The sequence below is a fragment of the Geotrypetes seraphini genome, chromosome 11, assembly GCF_902459505.1.
Source record: "Geotrypetes seraphini chromosome 11, aGeoSer1.1, whole genome shotgun sequence".
NCBI classification, from domain to species: Eukaryota; Metazoa; Chordata; class Amphibia; order Gymnophiona; family Dermophiidae; genus Geotrypetes; species Geotrypetes seraphini.
In genome coordinates, this window is record NC_047094.1 from 126,937,107 (window position 1) to 126,955,224 (window position 18,118).

Below are 18,118 nucleotides of genomic sequence, written 5' to 3' on the forward strand. Positions count from 1 at the left end.
TCTCTTTCATACATGCCTGTACACATGGTCATTTTGTATTACAATGTGCTTTTGTTAAATACTATTCCTTTTCACCTTCTGCGAATATCAGCTTTAATATTTCCATTCATTAACAAAGTAAGTACTGCTTCAGAACCACTGGGAAAACATACATTGCAGTACAACAGTACAGAAGATACACAAATATTTAGAGCTGGCTTTATAGATACGTAAGAGAAAAGATTTTGCGTTACTATGGAAACAGAACAAAGAAAAGAGATGTCTTATCAACCAAACAATATTTATTCTTTAAAAATGTTTCTTCCCAACAAGGATCCAAGTTTCAGCAAATGAATATGCCTTCTTCAGGGGATACTAAAAAAATAGCATACAAATCATATACATACTAAAAAAAATGGTTATAAATATAGACATAAACATGAAAAACATTAAAAGCATATGATATTAAATATAAATACAGATATCACATAAAATACATTGAGACCATATGGAAATAAACAGTAATAAAATATCTTGAGGTGCATTTAAAACATCAAGAATACAGTAAAACCTTGGTTTACTAGCATAATTTGTTCTGAAAACATGCTTGTAATCCAAAACACTCGTATATCAAAGCAAATTTCCCCATAAGAAATAATGGAAACTCAGACGATTCATTCCAGAACTCAAAAATTTAATACAAATACTGTATATATTTGTATTGCAAGACCTCACTTGTTTAGAACAGTCTCTACACTCCCACGGTGTCAGAGAGAGAAGATTCAGTTCTGATTCGGCTCCATTCTGATTTAGTGATGTGTGTATACTGTATGTACTTGAATTGCAAGACATTGCTTGTATATCAAGTTAAAATTTAATAAAATGTTTTGATTGTCTTGCAAAACATCTGCATACCAAGTTATTTGCAATCCAAGGTTTTACTCTATAGTGAAAGAGATAATAAATAGATCAAAGAAATAAAACAAATTATATATATAATAAAGGGTATAACACTGACATATAATACATCAAATCAGGTGTGGTTAAATAACAGTGAAACCATACAGCAAAAGATATTACTAATACATATTATTCTAATAAGGCAGAGAGTCATATAATCAGTACCATGAAGAGGTAACATTATAAAGAATATATTAATAAAGTGGTAATGAAAAACTAAATGGAATACTGGTAAAATTCCAGAAAGAATTTGTCTAATTCTGTGTGCACATTGTGACCAGGTAAGACCTGGACTGGAGTAGCCCAAGCCCTGACCTGGGCCATCCAAGCTTCAGCCGAGTGGTTGAATGAGGCATGGAAGGTAGAGGGGTGTCTGCATCCAAATAAAAAAGGCCCAGTAAAGGTGTTTAATGTGAATTTTAAGATGATTTTATTTTCTGGTTTTATACTGTAGTGCATTCAAAACATACCCAAAAAAAACACCTCTCCTTGGGGGCTAAATAGCATATTAGCCCACCACGCTTTTTCACTTTACAGTTCAAGAACAAAAATATGGCAATTTTAAACAGCTTGCCTCTAGAGCAATTCTCCGGTGTAATTAGCCCTCTCACCCTAAGCATGGGCTTCTTAACTCTTCTGTTATCCTTAGTTAATCAGAAGCAGTCATTCTTAATTTCTTTGTTACTTTGTTTTGTGAGGCAACACCACATTATCACAAACAGCTTTTACTTCCCTTAGACTTAACTCTATGACCATGCCCTCAAACATGTCTAATTCCTCAGGCTCCATTTTAATATCCTCTACTGACATTTCTTCTGGCATTTCCATCTCATATTCAGTATCTTCAGAAGAAAGATTAGAGGCTTTAGCTCTGAGGTTTTCTATCTGCTTGTTTTGGGAAGTGCTGGTCTCTGCCTTCTGAATCCAGGCTTACACAGGTCTGCTTCTCTTCAAGGATTCAGGAATGCTTTAAGTGGCTGCCTCCTTGGCCTAGAGATCACACCTTTTTCTCTAGCATGGGGCTAATTGCCCCTCAAAACACCTGTGCTTCTTTGGTGTTTTGCTAATGAGCCTAGATAGTTTCCCTGCTCACTAACCCTGCCCCCAGCAGAGCTGATTGCAGGAGTTAATCCCTTTGTGGGTTTTGCTATCCCCTGCCTGATGCATACTGGTACCTGTAATTGTTTGCCTTTAGCATTCCCTATACTAGAACTAGGCAAGTATAATCGGGTCACTTTTGGGTTGCCTTTCATTGGGGATAAATTCTGCAGGGCAGTTTCCCTAACCATCCTGCTTCTAGGGGTAGGTTTAGGGATAGTTTTAGAGCACTGCACGGTTTCTTCTAGCATGACAGGACTCTCACTGTCACAACATACAAGCATTTGCTAAGGAGAGGAGAGGGGGGGCATTCCTGAGATATTGAATACAATGCCTACAGTCAAGTGAACATTGTATTAGAGATGTTAGTAGAGCTATCCACAAGGACTATTGTTTAAAAAGATGATCTAAGCATGTCACGTGAGGGGCGAGCATGTGAAAGGAGGGAACAGTGTCCAAATATGGGCAACCGTAAATATGGTCAGGGGTCTGGAGAATAAGGGGAATGGAAAAAAATAATTAGCTGCCTGCTGTCCCTGGATAACAACTGTTACGGTAAGTAACATTGCTTTATCCCAGGACAAGCAGGCAGGTATTCTCACTAGTAGGTGACCTCCAAGCTAACAACAATGGGATGGAGGGAGATTTGGCAACTTAGGAGAATAAATTTTGTAATACTGTTTAGCCAAACTGTCCATCCCGTCTGGAGAAAGTATCCAGACAATAATGAGAAGTGAAGGTGTGAACCAAGGACCAAGTGGCAGCCTTACAAATCTCCTCAAGCGGTGTCGATCTGAGGAAAGCTACAGAGGCTGCCATTGCTCTGACCTTATGGGCTGTGACTTTACTGCGAAGGGGTAATCCAGCCTGGGCATAGCAGAAAAAGATACAAGCCACCATCCAGTTGGAGATGGTGTGCTTAGAGATAGGGCGTCCCAACTTGTTCGGATCAAAAGAGATGAAAAGTTGAGGAGCAGTTCTGTGAGGCTTGGTGCGTTCCAGGTAGAAAGCCAAAGCACGTTTACAGTCCAGAGTGTGAAGAGCTGATTCTCCAGGATGAGAATGAGGCTTCGGAAAAAACACAGGAAGAACAATGGCTTGATTCAGATGAAATTCCGAGACCACTTTGGGGAGGAATTTGGGATGAGTGTGAAGGACCACCTTGTCATGATGAAACACTGTAAAGGGCGGATCCGCAACCAATGCTTGAAGCTCACTCACTCGACGAGCAGAAGTGAGGCAAATGAGAAACACCACTTTCCAAGTGAGATATTTCAGAGGAGTCTTGTTAAGAGGTTCAAATGGAGGCTTCATAAGCTGGGAAAGAACAACATTGAGGTTCCAAACCACTGGAGGCGGTTTGAGGGGAGGATTGACATGGAAAAGTCCTTTCATGAATTTGGAAACCACAGGATGTGCAGAAAGAGGTTTCCCCTGAAGAGGCTGATGGAAAGCAGCAATAGCACTAAGATGGACTCTGATCGATGTAGACTTGAGGCCAGATTGAGACAGGTGCAAAAGGTAGTCCAAAACAGAGGACAAGGAGGCATGTTGAGGCTCCTTGTGATGAGAAAAACACCAAGTAGAGAATCTAGTCCATTTCTGGGAATAGCATAGTCTAGTAGCAGGCTTCCTTGAAGCTTCTAAAACATCCCGCACAGCTGGTGAAAACTGAAGGGGAGTTACGCTGAGAGGAACCAAGCTGTCAGGTGTAGCGACTGCAGGTTGGGATGAAGCAGAGATCCCTGATGCTGTGTAAGCAGAGATGGAAACACTGGCAGAAGGATGGACTCCCTGCTGCTGAGTTGCAGAAGAAGGGAGTACCAAGGTTGCCTGGGCCACCGAGGAGCAATCAGAATCATGGTGGCCCGGTCGGACTTGAGGTTGACCAGAGTCTTTTGAATGAGAGGAAACGGAGGAAACGCATACATAAAGAGATTCCCCCAGTCCAGAAGAAAAGCATCTGCCTCGAGACGATGCGGATTGTAGATCCTGGAGCAGAACTGAGGCAGTTTGAAGTTGTGGGGAGCTGCAAAGAGGTCTATCTTTTTTTTTTTTATTATTATGAATTTAATGCTTAACAATATCAAATGATATCAAAGAAAAAGGTATTCTCATACAAATTTTTAAATACAAATATAACACAAACAATCCTTTTCAAGCCCACAATATTGGGGAGACATGCTGCATTTCTACTACGTATTTAAAGGAAAACAAAAGAAATGGATTGAATTCATATGAATCCTAATCATTCCCTACTATATGGAACTATTGACATCCTACCATTTTCTCAATAATGAATCTTAAAGACAAAGAAAAGAAAAGGAACACTCACTTCTGTTCTTGAGCTAACAAAAATTGTTGCAATTGGATGGGATCCCAAAATACATATTCAGTGTCTTGTATCTTAACAAGACATTTGCATGGAAATTTTAAGTAAAAAGATGTCTCAAGACTAAGACTCTTATTCTTAATTTCAAAAATTATTTTCTTCTTAATTGTGTAGCTCTTGAGACATCAGGAAAAATTCTAACCAAATCTCCACAAAATTTTGTCAGCCTATTTTTAAAACAAAGTTTCATTATCAACATTTTATCTATCTCACTCATGCATGTTATTACCAAGGTGGACCTATTCTGGATAACATCTTAAGTATCTTCCAGAAACTCTTGTCAAATTTATTTCACCTGTTACCAGTTGGTCCACTTCCTGGTCGGATCTTATTTTCTTTTGCGGGATATAACAATTATTTATTGGGAAATTTTCCGCATTGGGTAATCCCAGTATCTCTTTGAAATATTTCTTTAACAATATTTCCGAAGACAACAAATGAGTCATTGGGAAATTAACCAAGCGGAGATTCCTCGCTCTATACATATTTTCCAACATTTCTATTTTGGAATGTAACACCATAGAATCCTTAACAGCAGATACTGAGACAGCTTGCAAAGTATTACTTTGAATTTCAACCACTCCTAATCTTTTGTCTAAACAACTTAAATTAGAATCCACATTCTCAAATTTTTTAACTACAGATTGTGAATAGTCCAAAGTTTGTTTCACTGATTCTCTGAAAAACCCTTCAACTCTAGAAATACCTAACCACAAATCTTTAAGGGTAATATCTTGTTTTTCCACTGTTTGTGGTTGCTCCTCTACTACACCTGTAAATTCAGGTGGTTTAGGTATTTCAGTAAAAACCAGTTTACTTGTCTGAGTAGATGGTACCACAAAATCAGTAGAAATAGCGGGGTTTATAATCCCGCTACTTCCAGATACTGGATGAAGAGGGGGTATCCTTTCGAGGGGACTCAACGATGCTCCGGATATGGAAGAATTCGAGTCAAGTAAAGTTAATGCTGGAGTTTCTATAGGAAATGTCAAATGTCTGTCCATGGGACCAGAAACAGCAGGTGTTGAGCTTTTAGGCTTAATTTTCCTTTTACTCATGATATAATATCAGAAGAAATTATACAACCTGATCTCCCGCTCCCTGGCTCCACGGTGCTCCAAGGGGCGAGTCCTGCCCCTTAGGGCACACCCCTTCGGCCATGCTCTGAGGCCGCGCAGCTGCGGCCGCAACCGCGGCAGCAGGCTCAAATTTAAAGGAATTGAAAGGCAGGGAGGACGGACCCGATGACGTCAGGGGTCCGTCTTCCAAAGTGCCTGTCCGATTTCAGCTCCAGGCTCCAGTGCTGCTGCGGGCAACTCGGGGCAGCGTCCAGGTCTCCTCCAACGTCCACTCACACCAGGCAAGCAGCTCCCAGTCTCTCCGCGGTAGCAGGCTCAAATTTAAAGGAATTGAAAGGCAGGGAGGACAGACCCGATGACGTCAGGGGTCCGTCTTCCAAAGTGCCTGTCCGATTTCAGCTCCGGGCTCCAGTGCTGCTGCGGGCAACTCGGGGCAGCGTCCAGGTCTCTTCCAACGTCCACTCACAATAGGCAAGCAGCTCCCAGTCTCTCCGCGGCAGCAGGCTCAAATTTAAAGGAATTGAAAGGCAGGGAGGACGGACCCGATGACATCAGGTGTCCGTCTTCCAAAGTGCCTGTCCGATTTCAGCTCAGGGCTCCAGTGCTGCAGGCAACTCGGGGCAGCGTCCAGGTCTCCTCCAACATCCACTCACACCAGGCAAGCATCTCCCCGCAAAGAGGTCTATCTGAGGCGTTCCCCACAGGGAGAAGATGTGATGAAGGGGCGTGGAATGGAGTGTCCATTCGTGAGGCTGCAGAAGATGATTCAAGTTGTCCGCTAAGGCATTGTCCGCCCCCTGAATGTAGAGAGCTTTGAGGAAGGTGTTGTGGTGAATCGCCCAATCCCAAACTTTCAGAGCTTCCTGAAAGAGGGAGGCCGATCCCGTGCCTCCCTGCTTGTTGACATAATACATGGCGACCTGATTGTCCGTGCGAATGAGAACCACCATGTCGTGAAGCAGATGCTGAAAAGCAGTGAGAGCATTGAAAATTGCCCTGAGTTCCAGGAGATTGATATGGCACAGATGATCCGCACTCGTCCAATAGCCCTGGGTGCGGAGACCGTCCAGATGAGCCCCGCAAGCATAGTTCGAGGAGACGGTCGTGAGGACCTTCCGATGGGGAGGCATGTGAAACAGCAAACCTCTGGAGAGACTGGAAGAGAGCATCCACCAGCGAAGCGACTGTAGCAGAGCAGGAGTGACCTGAATGTGTCGAGTCAGAGGGTCGGAGATCTGCGACCATTGAGACGCCAGGGTCCACTGAGGAATCCGCAGGTGAAGTCTGTCAAAAGGAGTCACGTATACTGTAGAGGCCATGTGGCCCAGAAGCACCATCATGTGTCTCGCCGAGATGGACGGGTGAGAGGAGACCGAGTGACAAAGATGAAGAAGAGCCGCCAGGCATTGAGGAGGAAGGAATGCTCTGAGTTGAATAGTATCCAGAACAGCTCCGATGAAGGGAAGAGTCTGGGAAGGTTGTAGATGGGATTTGGGAAAGTTGATCTCGAATCCCAGACTCTGCAGGAACCAGATCGTCCTCTGGGTGGTCTGGACGACACCCTGAGACGTGGAATCCTTGATAAGCCAGTCGTCCAGGTAGGGAAACACTTGAAGACCATGGTTCCTGAGTGCTGCGGCCACTACAACCAGGCACTTGGTGAAGACTCTGGGTGACGAAGCTAAGCCGAAAGGGAACACTCTGTATTGAAGATGAAGATGTCCCACCCGAAATCTGAGGTATTGATGGGAGGTCGGATGAATGGGAATATGAGTGTAGGCCTCCTTGAGATCCAGAGAGCATAACCAGTCGTTCCGCTCGAGGAGGGGATAGAGAGAAGCCAGGGTCAACATGCGAAACTTCTCCCTGACCAGAAACTTGTTGAGCACCCTGAGGTCCAAAATAGGAAGCAGGTCGCCCGTCTTCTTCGGAACAAGGAAGTACCGGGAGTAAAAACCCTTGTCCAGTTGGTCCACAAGGACCGGCTCGACGGCACGAAGCCAGAGCAAAGCCTGAGCTTCCTGAAGAAGAAGGGCGGTCTGGGTTAAGTTGGAAGGATACTCTCTTGGAGGATGTTCCGGAGGAACTTGATGGAACTGAAGAGAGTATCCCTCTCTTACGATGGAAAGGACCCAGAGGTCGGTGGTAATAGTCGTCCATCGATGGTAAAAGTGATGGAGACGACCTCCGATGGGAAAAAACGGGGAGGGCAGAATGATGGAAGTTATGCTCTCTACGAGACAGTCAAAAAGGCTGAGGAGCCTTGGGGACAGCAGAAGGCTGAGGCTTTTGTTGGGGCTTCTGCTGGTGCTGCCTCTTCACAGGCTGACGGATGGCGGGCGCCTGCTTTGGCGGATAGCGCCTCTGATAGATCATAGGTGGGCGAGATGGACAAACAATAGCAGGCTTGGGCTTCTGGTGGAAAATAGATTGAAAAGACTTTTCATGTTTCAACAGCTTCTCCGTCGCCGCCTAGATGGACTCACCGAAAAGGTCTGCTCCCGCACAGGGAACGTTCGCCAACCTGTCCTAGAGATTCGGATCCATATCAATGGTCCGGAGCCACGCCAGGCGTCTCATGGCCACCGAACAAGCAGCAGATCTGGCCAAGAGTTCAAAAGTGTCGTAAGACGATTGCATGATCTGCAGGCGGAGTTGGGACAACGACGCCACGACTTCTGAGTACTCGAAGCAAGCCTGAGAGTCCAGATATGGCAAAAACTTTTGAAGAATGGAGAGAAAAAACTCAAAGTAGGTCGCAAAATGAAAACTATAATTCAGGACTCGAGAAGCCATCATCGAGTTCTGGTAGATGCGCCTGCCAAATCTGTCCATGGTTTTGCCCTCCCAGCCAGGAGGCATAGACCTGGCAGGGATGAGACCGCTTCAAGGAGGACTCAACCAAGAGGGACTGGTGAGAGAGCTGCGCCCCATCGAAGCCCTTATGGTGCACCGTGCGGTACCTGGCATCCAACTTCCCTGGGACAGCGGGGATGGAGTAAGGAGTCTCGAAACATCTCATGAAAGTCTGGTCCAGAAGCTTATGGAGAGGCAGACGGAGAGACTCAGCAGGAGGTTGGGGAAGATGCATCATCTCCAAATACTCCTTAGAAAACTTGGAACCCGAATCCAGAGTGATATCCAGATCCACCGCCATCTGCCTCAGGAAGGACGAGAAAGACAACTGGTCAGCCAGGGCTGGGCCTTGAGACGGGCTCGAAGAAGACGAGGCGGCCTGGTCCGCTGAGGCCAAGGACCGGCAGGGAGAGAACGAAGTCCTCGAGTTCCGGCATAAGAAGAGGAGGCGAGTAATCCGGTGAAAACTCCCTAAAGGGCTGCTTACGACGAGAGGAGGCATGCCTCGAAGAATGCCTCGATGAATGTCTCGAGCGACGACCCGAACTGTGTCGAGAAGCAGGCCTCGAGCGTCGAGGCGAGCGAAGCCCAGACGAGGCAGTCATCGAGTAGATGGGGCTGGAGGCTGTGGATCGAAGCAGCGGAGGCTGAGACGAAGTCCCCCGAGGCACTCCACAAGTCTCGAGGCTTGGCATTGAGGAGGGAGGTTCCATTCCAGGCAAGATGGAGGCGCCATGCATCGAGGGTATCAGTTCCAAAGGTGGCATGGGCAAAGACTCTGCTCCTTGCGAGGCATGCCCCGAAGCCAGACCAGACACTCACCGAGACTCTGCTCCCAGCAGCGAGAGTGTGCGTTGAGGAGGCACCGGAGGCGGCTCAACCTCACAGGAGGCTTCCGCGTGCCCAGGCTGGATTTGGGAGAGAAGCGTCAGCCCAATCTTAGTAAAGAGCTCGACAAATCGCTTCTCCATCATGGCATGGAACGAAGCCGGCAAAGAGGGATCCGCATCCGCAATGGGACCTCCAGCACGGACATCGCTAACTCGGCCGTCCGGCGGCTTGGGCTTAGAAGCCTTGGGCACCTTGAGCACCACTGGAGGAATGGGAGGCTGCGTTACCTGACCTGAGGAGACAGCGGAAGGCACCGCAGGAGGCGTCGGAGTCGAAGCCGGCACGAACGAGGCTGAAGCGGAAGTCGAAGGCGTGGCGCTCTGCGACGCGGGCAGCTCTGGCAACGCCTCCATGCTGAATAGCGACTCCCACAAAATGCAGCGACGATTAAAAGCATGTGCTGTAAGTGTGGAGCAAGGCCAGCACGATTTCAGAAGATGTTGAGGCCCGAGACACTGAAGACAGCGTCAATGAGGGTCCGTCAACGAAATCGCGCGCTGGCACTTGACACACTTTTTAAAACCGGTGACAGGCCGGGACATAGACCGAAAAAGCTCCGCCGCTAGATCGAAGCCGTGGGGCCACGGCCACGCGGCTTGCCCTGTCGAACAATCGAAATAAATTTTTTTTATTTTTTTTTTTGAAAACAAGAAAACACCATGTGAACCAACGATAATGAGCAAAGAAAACTCAAAACTGCGGACACAGAAGGCACAAGTGAAGGGACTTCGCGCAGCGAGTCGAAGACGGACTTCTCAGCTCCGCGGAAGAGTAAGAACTGAGGAGACGCGCCCGGTGCATCGGGCGGGAAGGCACTCGCACATGCGCGGTGTGGGCAACTCGAAACTTCTAAAAGTTTCTACAAGCAAGGGGGGGGAAGGGTGATGCTGGGCAGGAGGGCTTGGGCTCCTTCCTGCCTGATTGTAATCGGCGGGGTAGGGTTTGGGATTGCCGGGGCAAGAGGGCTTGGGCTCCCTCTTGCCCCAATCGATGGGGGGGGGGGCTGGATTCTGTAACCGGTGTTGTTTTTGACAGACACCAGTTACAGAATCCAGCTTTTAGGCAAAGGACTTGCTCCTCCTTCGCCTAAAAGCCCTTGTTTTGGGCGTTTGGGACTTAGGATTTTTTTTTAGATTGATTATATGGTATAAGTTTAGACGTAGTTGTGGTCTGGGCGTTTAAACAGCTGAACGTAGAGGCAGGCCATTATCAAAAATACCTCCTTTTGGACATTTTTTTTTATAATGGACATTTTCCCTGCTTCTACTTTCAACATTTAAGGCCTTAGGCCAAAAGGGGACTTAGACTTTTTTTTATTATGCCCCTCCACGTAATTTAGCCTTGAGGGAATATGGATGCCTAGGGATTTACACAGTGGCAAAACAAGTTTGTGACCGTTGTGTAATTTGCAAAAAGGCAAATAAGAAATGCGGCAGCCGGGACTGTGGCCATTTCAGACCATCCAGGTAGATTTTACTGAACTACCCCCAGAGAATATAAATGGTGGACTTTGCCATTTTCATTAGCATTGTGCTGTTTGCAGGCACCCTTCTTTAGCTCTTGACATATCTAGGATATCCTAAGCTTTTATAATATCTTTTCATAGTATTGCAATGTGGTGCTGTTTGAGATTTGAAGTGTCTACTCACAGGTATCAGTAATATGGAACAAGATCTGTCAATACCGCTGCAGGAGCTACATGAAAAGGGATACCAGAACACCTGAAAAGGGACAAGAGGGGAAACATGTTAACACATTGGAGATGTACCTAGGGTTACCATATTGCTTCAGAAAAAGGAGGTTCAGCCACAATATCTAAATCTGTCCTCCCGTTCCTGAAGCAATGTTACCCCTTAATTTAGACCTGCTTAGCTTATAGAAATAGTATTGGGTAACACACTCTCTATATCTCACTGTGGTGTAGTGGTTAGAGCAACAGCCTTAGCACTCCACAGCTGTGGGTTCAAGTCTCACGCTATCCCTTGTGACCCCGGCCAAGTCACTTCTCATCCTCCACTGCTCCTGGTACATTTGATAAAATTGTGCACTTACCAGGAGAGAAAAAAGGTTTCAGCACCTGATTTGTAACCTATTTTGAGTTCCTTTGAAGGGATAGACATAATTAAATAAATAAAATATGACAGTCCAGGTAAGAGCAGGAAAGCATGTAGAAGCAACAATTAGTTACATGAAATGGTGTTATGAGCACAAAAAAACTATCGACAATATACTGTTCTCTTAGAAGGCCATCAAGAAGCACACCCTTGTGAAGGTATCAGACATAACAGCTGAAAAAAGAAATAAAAAAAAGAGTGTGTAGGGAGTACACACTACACAGCAACAAAGAGTCAAGTGAATGATATCTAGATTGCAATATATAATTATCACCTATTCTTCCTCATTTGGTATTTGAGCTGCTAGCAAGAAATCTTTGCCTAGGTGCAAGCTGGCGTTCTGAGCCCCATTCTAACAGACCTGCTCTGGCCTCTGGAATACACAAAGGGAGTCATTATCCATTAGCATAATCACCTGAATTCTCCTCCAATGCTGCTGATGGCCCTATGCTAGAAGTAAAAGGCAGAAGTGGGAGATATAGGGGACAAAAAACAAAGCAGGAATATGTCACATCACACAGCAAAGTCTCCAAACAACACCTAGAATGAACAGAAGCACAAACACACTGACTTCTAAAAAAAATAGGCAGCTGCATCTGAGCCCTTTTTATAATAAGGACACCTAAGTAGGTTGCAATATATCATTCTCACCTGGATTTGGTATCTAAGCTGCTAGCAAAATCTCCTTGTTGGTGTTCTGAGGCCAGTTTTTACCGAAAGCATAGTCACCTGAAAAGAGGAAAAATGTTAGAAGCACATCTGTTGCACATTTTTCCGTACTATAGCTGCTAATGGCCCTGTGAAATGGAGAGAGTTGTGGCAGATATAAGGGATAAAAAGTAAAAGATAAGTTCTCAGAAATCATCATAAGCACTAACACACAATTGGAGTCCTAAAGACAAAAATCTGCTCTGATGGATCTTATTATACGAAGGATGCCATGCCAATTTTTTAAATCTGTTAAATATTATATTTTCAGTGAGAGGTACCAAGTGAGATTCAAACTAGAAACATCAGTGTTGAAGGCTGTAACTTTAATCAGTGTGCTACTGCCATAAATTTGAAGCAGCGGTGTCAGGCGTCAAGCATCGGCGGAGGGGGAGGGGGGGTGCACATTTTGGGGGGGGGAGTTGGGGGGAATTGGGGGGAGGGGGAAGGGACACCTGTCAGGAGGGGGGCTTAAAAATGTTTTTTTCTTAAATCAGGCTGATATTTTACTGGGAGAGGCATCACCCAACCCCCCCTACAGGGGTTTCACATCCCAAAAGGTTAGCTATTTAACAACAGACTCCTCTCCCGATGCGGAAGGGACAGCCAGTACCCTTCCCACACATCCTGAAATTTAGTCCAAAGGCTCTCATCATGAGTCCCCACTGCTCTTCGTTCCATACTACAATGTATTTAATAACTGCACTGCTGTACAAATCCCCATCTCCTGTGCCAGAAATTAGGCAAAATTGGAAATATATGTCTAAGACAAATTCTATATATGGCACTGAAAAATCAGTGATGAAAAATTGAGTGCTAAGCACTATTCTATAAACAGCAAACCAAGCTGGGCACCATTTTGGAAAACTGCTTATCACCAGGATCTGTGCCTAATATTTAGAAGCAAGGATTTTACAATGACTGAAACAGTGTAAATCCCCATGCCTAAATTAGGCACAGACTAGGCATATTATGTAATAATGTGTACAAATTCTTGGAATGTCTATGACTTTCCCTTGCCCCTCCCATGGCCATGCCCCTTTTCAGAAGTGTGCACTAGAATTTACATGTGCATCTTTTTAGAATATACCTTGCAGAGTGCGTGCACAAATTCTAATTGCTGACAATTAGGCCTAAAATTCTATAAATGACAGCGACCGCCTTAAAAGCAGCTGCCCCTTACACGTCACTCATGTGATGGCACCATTTATAGAATCACACCTTTGGCAAAAGTAACCAGAAATGTAGGCCAGGGTTTCAAGGTCTAAATTTCCGGTGTCTTTCTTTAACAAGAATCGTGCCTACAGAGGTGCTTTACAGCGCCTAATGCCACTTCTTACAGTGGTGTAGGCATTATAAAACGCCTCTGTAGCTGTGATTCTGGCAGGTTTTTTTTAGGTGCCTACATTTTTTTAAACCACTTTCAGTCAGTTTTTAAATGATGTTTTCAACTTAAGTTAAAGCACCTAACTTAAGGCGCCATTTATAGAATCTGGGCCTCAATATCAATAATTATTAGCTCCCAATTAGCACTAATTGGTTCATTATTCAATTAAATTGCACACAAAATTTGGATGCATGTCCAAATTTTCACATGTAATTTTGAGCACCATATATAGAATCTGGGGGCTAGTGAATAATGAATTTACAAAATGACTATTTTTCTGTCAAATGTTTACCACAGAGACCAATGCCCAAAGAATTACAGGCACAATAGTCTAAAAATAACCAGTTATAGAGTCAAGACATGGAAATACAGTAAAACCTTGGATTGCAAGTAACTTGGTATGCAAGTGTTTTGCAAGACAAGCAAAACATTTTATTAAATGTTAACTTCATATACAAGCAAGGTCTTGCAATACAAGTATATACAGTACACACACACATCATTAAAACTGAGCCGATGGTTCTTCTTTCTCTCCCTCTCTCTCTCTCTCTGACACTGCAGGAGTGTAGTGACTGTTCTAAACAAGCAATACGAGTGCATACAGTATTTTGTATTAAAGTTTTTGGGTTGTGGAGTTTCCGTTATTTCTTATGGGGAAATTCACTTTGATATACGAGTGTTTTGGATTATAAGCATGTTTTCAGAATGAATTATGTTCGCAAACCAAGGTTTTACTGTACTGAGGAAGAAAGTCTTGCCCACAATACAAGCAGAAAGAAAAGAAATAGTACATAAACCATAAGATGTCTGTACATGTATCACAAGGGAACAATTTATATTGAATGGCCTGTGAAGAATTAAAACCTATTTCATGAACTAGCTAGGAAATGCAACAACTCTCACGCAAGTCATTCTCTGCACATTATCTCATTCAGCACAATAAAACTAATACCATAGGAGCTGTGTCCAGTGAGAGGTACTTTCAATTGGGTTTAGTACCCCCAATGCTTTTGAAAAGTTGGCTCCTATGGCTTATACTATATAAAGCAGGAAGTGGTTCTCAAGTGCCTTATTACAGTCCCAGCAGAGAAAGCTACAACTTGAAAACATGCATGCTCAGAAGTGCTGCCTGAGATTCATGTACACTTAGGAAGGTGATATTTGATATGCCTTTATGAAAATTACCCACCTTCCCCACAGTACAGACTACAAAGTTTCACCTGTATTGCATGGAGGCAATCCTCAAAGCAGGGTTTAGGAAGGGAGCATTAGCATGCATGGTTTTACATTTTTAAAATATGTACATAGTTTTTAAAGAAAATGGTATCTGAAGAAAAAACGGGGAGCGGAATGCTGGTTGGTCCGATGTTTCTGCAGGGAGAGTTTGGGGCGGTAGTGGCCTGGGGTCCTGTTCCCCAATGGAGACGGCAAACCTAGTGGCTTGGGGGAGGGCAGGGAGAAAGAAAGAAAGGGGGCAGGCAGGGAGATAGAAAGAAGGGGGAGCAAGAAGACACAGACAGAAGGGAAACAGAAAGAAAGTGGGAACAGGGAGAGAAAGAAAGGGGGCATGGAAAGAAAAAGAAAGGGAGGCAGGGAGACAGAAAGAAAGAAGGGGGCAGAGAGAAAGAAATAAAAAGTTGGGGGAGGGAATGAGGTCTGGAGGAAACATACAGGAGGCTAAGGGAAGAAATATTGGATGCACAGTCAGAAGAAGTGCAACCAGAGACTCATGAAATCACCAGACAACAAAGGTAGGAAAAATGATTTCATTTTCAATTTAGTGATCAAAATGTGTCAGTTTTGAGAATTTATATCCGCTGTCTATATATTTTGCATTAGGGCTCCCTTTTACTAAACCGCAATAGGAAAGGGGGGACATGATTGAGACATTTAAATACATCACAGGACGTGTTGAGGTGGAAGACGACATCTTCTTTCCCAAAGGACCCTCGGTCACAAGGGGGCATCCGCTCAAACTCAGAGGAGGGAAATTTAATGGTGACACCAGGAAGTATTTCTTCACAGAAAGGGTGGTAGATCACTGGAACAAGCTTCCAATGAAGGTGATCAAGGCCACCAGCGTACTTGACTTTAAGAATAAATGGGACATACACGTGGGATCCCTACGAGGGTAGAGTTAAGGAACTAGGTCATTAGTACTCAGACTTAATGGGGTGGGTCAGAAGAGTGGGCAGACTTGATGGGCTATAGCCCTTTTCTGCCGTCAAATTTCTATGTTTCTATGTTAATAGCAGTTTTTAGTGCAAGAAGCCTATGAGCGTCGAGAGCAGTGCGGGGCATTCAGTGGAGCTCTTTGCGCTAAAAACTGCTATCGCAATTTAGTAAATTTATTTTTGTATGGTTGTTACTGAGGTGACATTGCATAGAGTCATCTGCCTTGACCTCTTTGAAAAAACCCCGGAATATAAATGATAATTAACATTTTCTCTGCCTTTCAGTGTACTTTGTGTTTTTAAAAAAATTTTATTGTTGGTAGATCATTTTGACTTGGTCATTTTAAAAGTAGCTTGCAAGCACAAAAAGTATGGGCACCCCTGATTTAGTGCATCTAGCCCAGTGGTCTCAAACTTGTGGCCCGGGAGCCACAAGCAGCCCACCAGGTACTGTTTTGAGGCCCTCAGTATGCTTATCATAATCACAAAAGTAAACTAAAAAGTTTCTTGATCATATTTCTTTAGCTATAAATTACAATATTATTAAGACTTAGCCAAAGGGAAAGAGTTATAAACTATATAAAGAGTTTTACCTCATACAAAATTGTCATTTCTTTAACAAGACATTAACTATTTTTTTCTGAGGCCCTCCAAGTACCTACAAATCCAAAATGTGGCCCTGCAAAGGGCTTGAGTTGAAGACCACTGATCTAGCCTGAGAGCACTAGAAAAAGAACTAATGCAGAGAACAGCCATCCTGCACATCTTATTTATTTATTTGGATTTACATCCCATCCTCCCAGAGCTCAGAACGGGTTACAAGTTTACATACATCATAAAACATAGCAGGGCCGTAAAACAAAATAGGGTATAGAAATGTGGAGCATGCTCGCTATCGGCATGAACCCAACCCGTGACGGGAAGCAGCAGAACCACCTGCTGCGGCGCCCGCCACTTCTCTCTTACATCTCGCGGCAGGAGCTGTGTAGACCACCGCCCCGTAGCAGTTGGTCATGTGACCGGGGCCTTCCCAGAGCCAATGACGTCGGGGCGGCTGCTGGGAAGGTCTCAGAGAGCGCGCAGGCTGCAGGTGCGTCAAGAGCCGGAGAGCCCGAACGCTAGAAAGGCAGAAACACAGGGAGAAACCGCTTTGCTCTGTGCGGGGGTGAGTGCCGCATTCCTCCCTGAAACATGCACTGATTGTAGCCGCAGCGCCTTTTCCCTAAAGGGGGCCTTTTAGCCTCCTCTATCATTCTTATCATCCGCAACCTTCGGTTCCATGGGTAAATAGTTTGCTTATAGTCAACCAAATGGGATATGAAATGTAGCCGAACGGGGATAAAACAGGAATAATATCTAAAAGCTTATATTTAAAATAAAATGTTATGTGCTTTTTTAACCGTAATAAGGCGGTGTACAGAAAATATTAGCAAACATAAGTGAAAATCACAAGCACAAAGGAAATCGAACATGAGCTATTGATGTGGTTGAGGTTTCCCCAAGAGTTTCTCACAGAGGCAATTCATGAGGATCCAAAACAGCCCAGCGTTCAGCTGATTAAATGGGAGGCCGAGGGCTGCAATTTTGGAAAAAAACACACCAGTTCGGTGAAACCACCAAGATTATACCTCCCTTCTGTTTCCTTTGCTAACTGCTAGCTCCGAGTCTGGCTAAGGAGTTAAATCTCGCAGAAGAATCCTTGATCTAGTGGGGTTTGTTTCCCGAGTAAACTCTCCTGGAGGCCTGCTAGTGTTTCTGCGGAAATTCCTAGTAACCGGTGGTACTTAACCCACTAGCATTACCTGCGTTGGCTCCATCTGGGAACGAAACCTCACTTCCTCTCCCTAGTACTGTACAGTATTTGCTCATTCAGTATCTCACGCGCGGTGAAACCATTGCATTGTTACTTCCTCGCCTCTGCTTAGGAATCACCCCCCACACACCGCTTCTTTCCAGCTCAGGGGAGTAAAACCAGGCGAAAAACTGAAAGGACTAAAGAGTCACGTGGGAGCTAAATTCCCAGCGGGAGCATACAGCTGCGGCGATTGATTGGTTGCTGATGCTGTCAGACTGGAATGGTTCTAAGATGCAAAACAAACTAGGTTGCTGCAAGGTTAACCCTTGTGTGGACAGGTTTTCAGTGTCCAAATCCCACTTCTTGTCGCCTTGCTTTGTGCCCACTGCTCCAAGTAAGATGTCGGAATGCCATACTGGCAATATAGCCGAGCTGTTGGGAATCTCTCAGAGCAGCTGAAAAGTGTTCAACTCTTGCTTTCTAACGCAGCTTCTGACCAACTCTCCTGTAAGGAGGAATTGTGAGAAGGGCCTGAAGCAGACAAAGGGAGTTACTGTACTTTGCTCCCTAATCTCACCCACCAATGCCTGAATAGCATGGAGGGGGATGAATATTAGGAGATGAGGAAAGTTTTTTTTTTTTTTTTTTTTTAATGTTTGGATGGGTTGTGTGAATGTTGGGGTAT

The 18,118-nt window shown here is 44.6% G+C and overlaps 1 long non-coding RNA gene across 1 annotated transcript; it reads right to left on the reverse strand.

Annotated features, from left to right (window-relative positions):
• Position 1: 1 nt before the first annotated feature.
• On the reverse strand, positions 2-17,656 carry LOC117345606. The gene is made up of 4 exons (XR_004536467.1): positions 17,441-17,656; positions 12,021-12,098; positions 10,905-10,976; positions 2-354 (listed from the first exon to the last, which is right to left on the reverse strand). It is a non-coding gene; the product is annotated as an uncharacterized LOC117345606 (long non-coding RNA).
• Between the last annotated feature and the right edge of the window lie 462 nt (positions 17,657-18,118).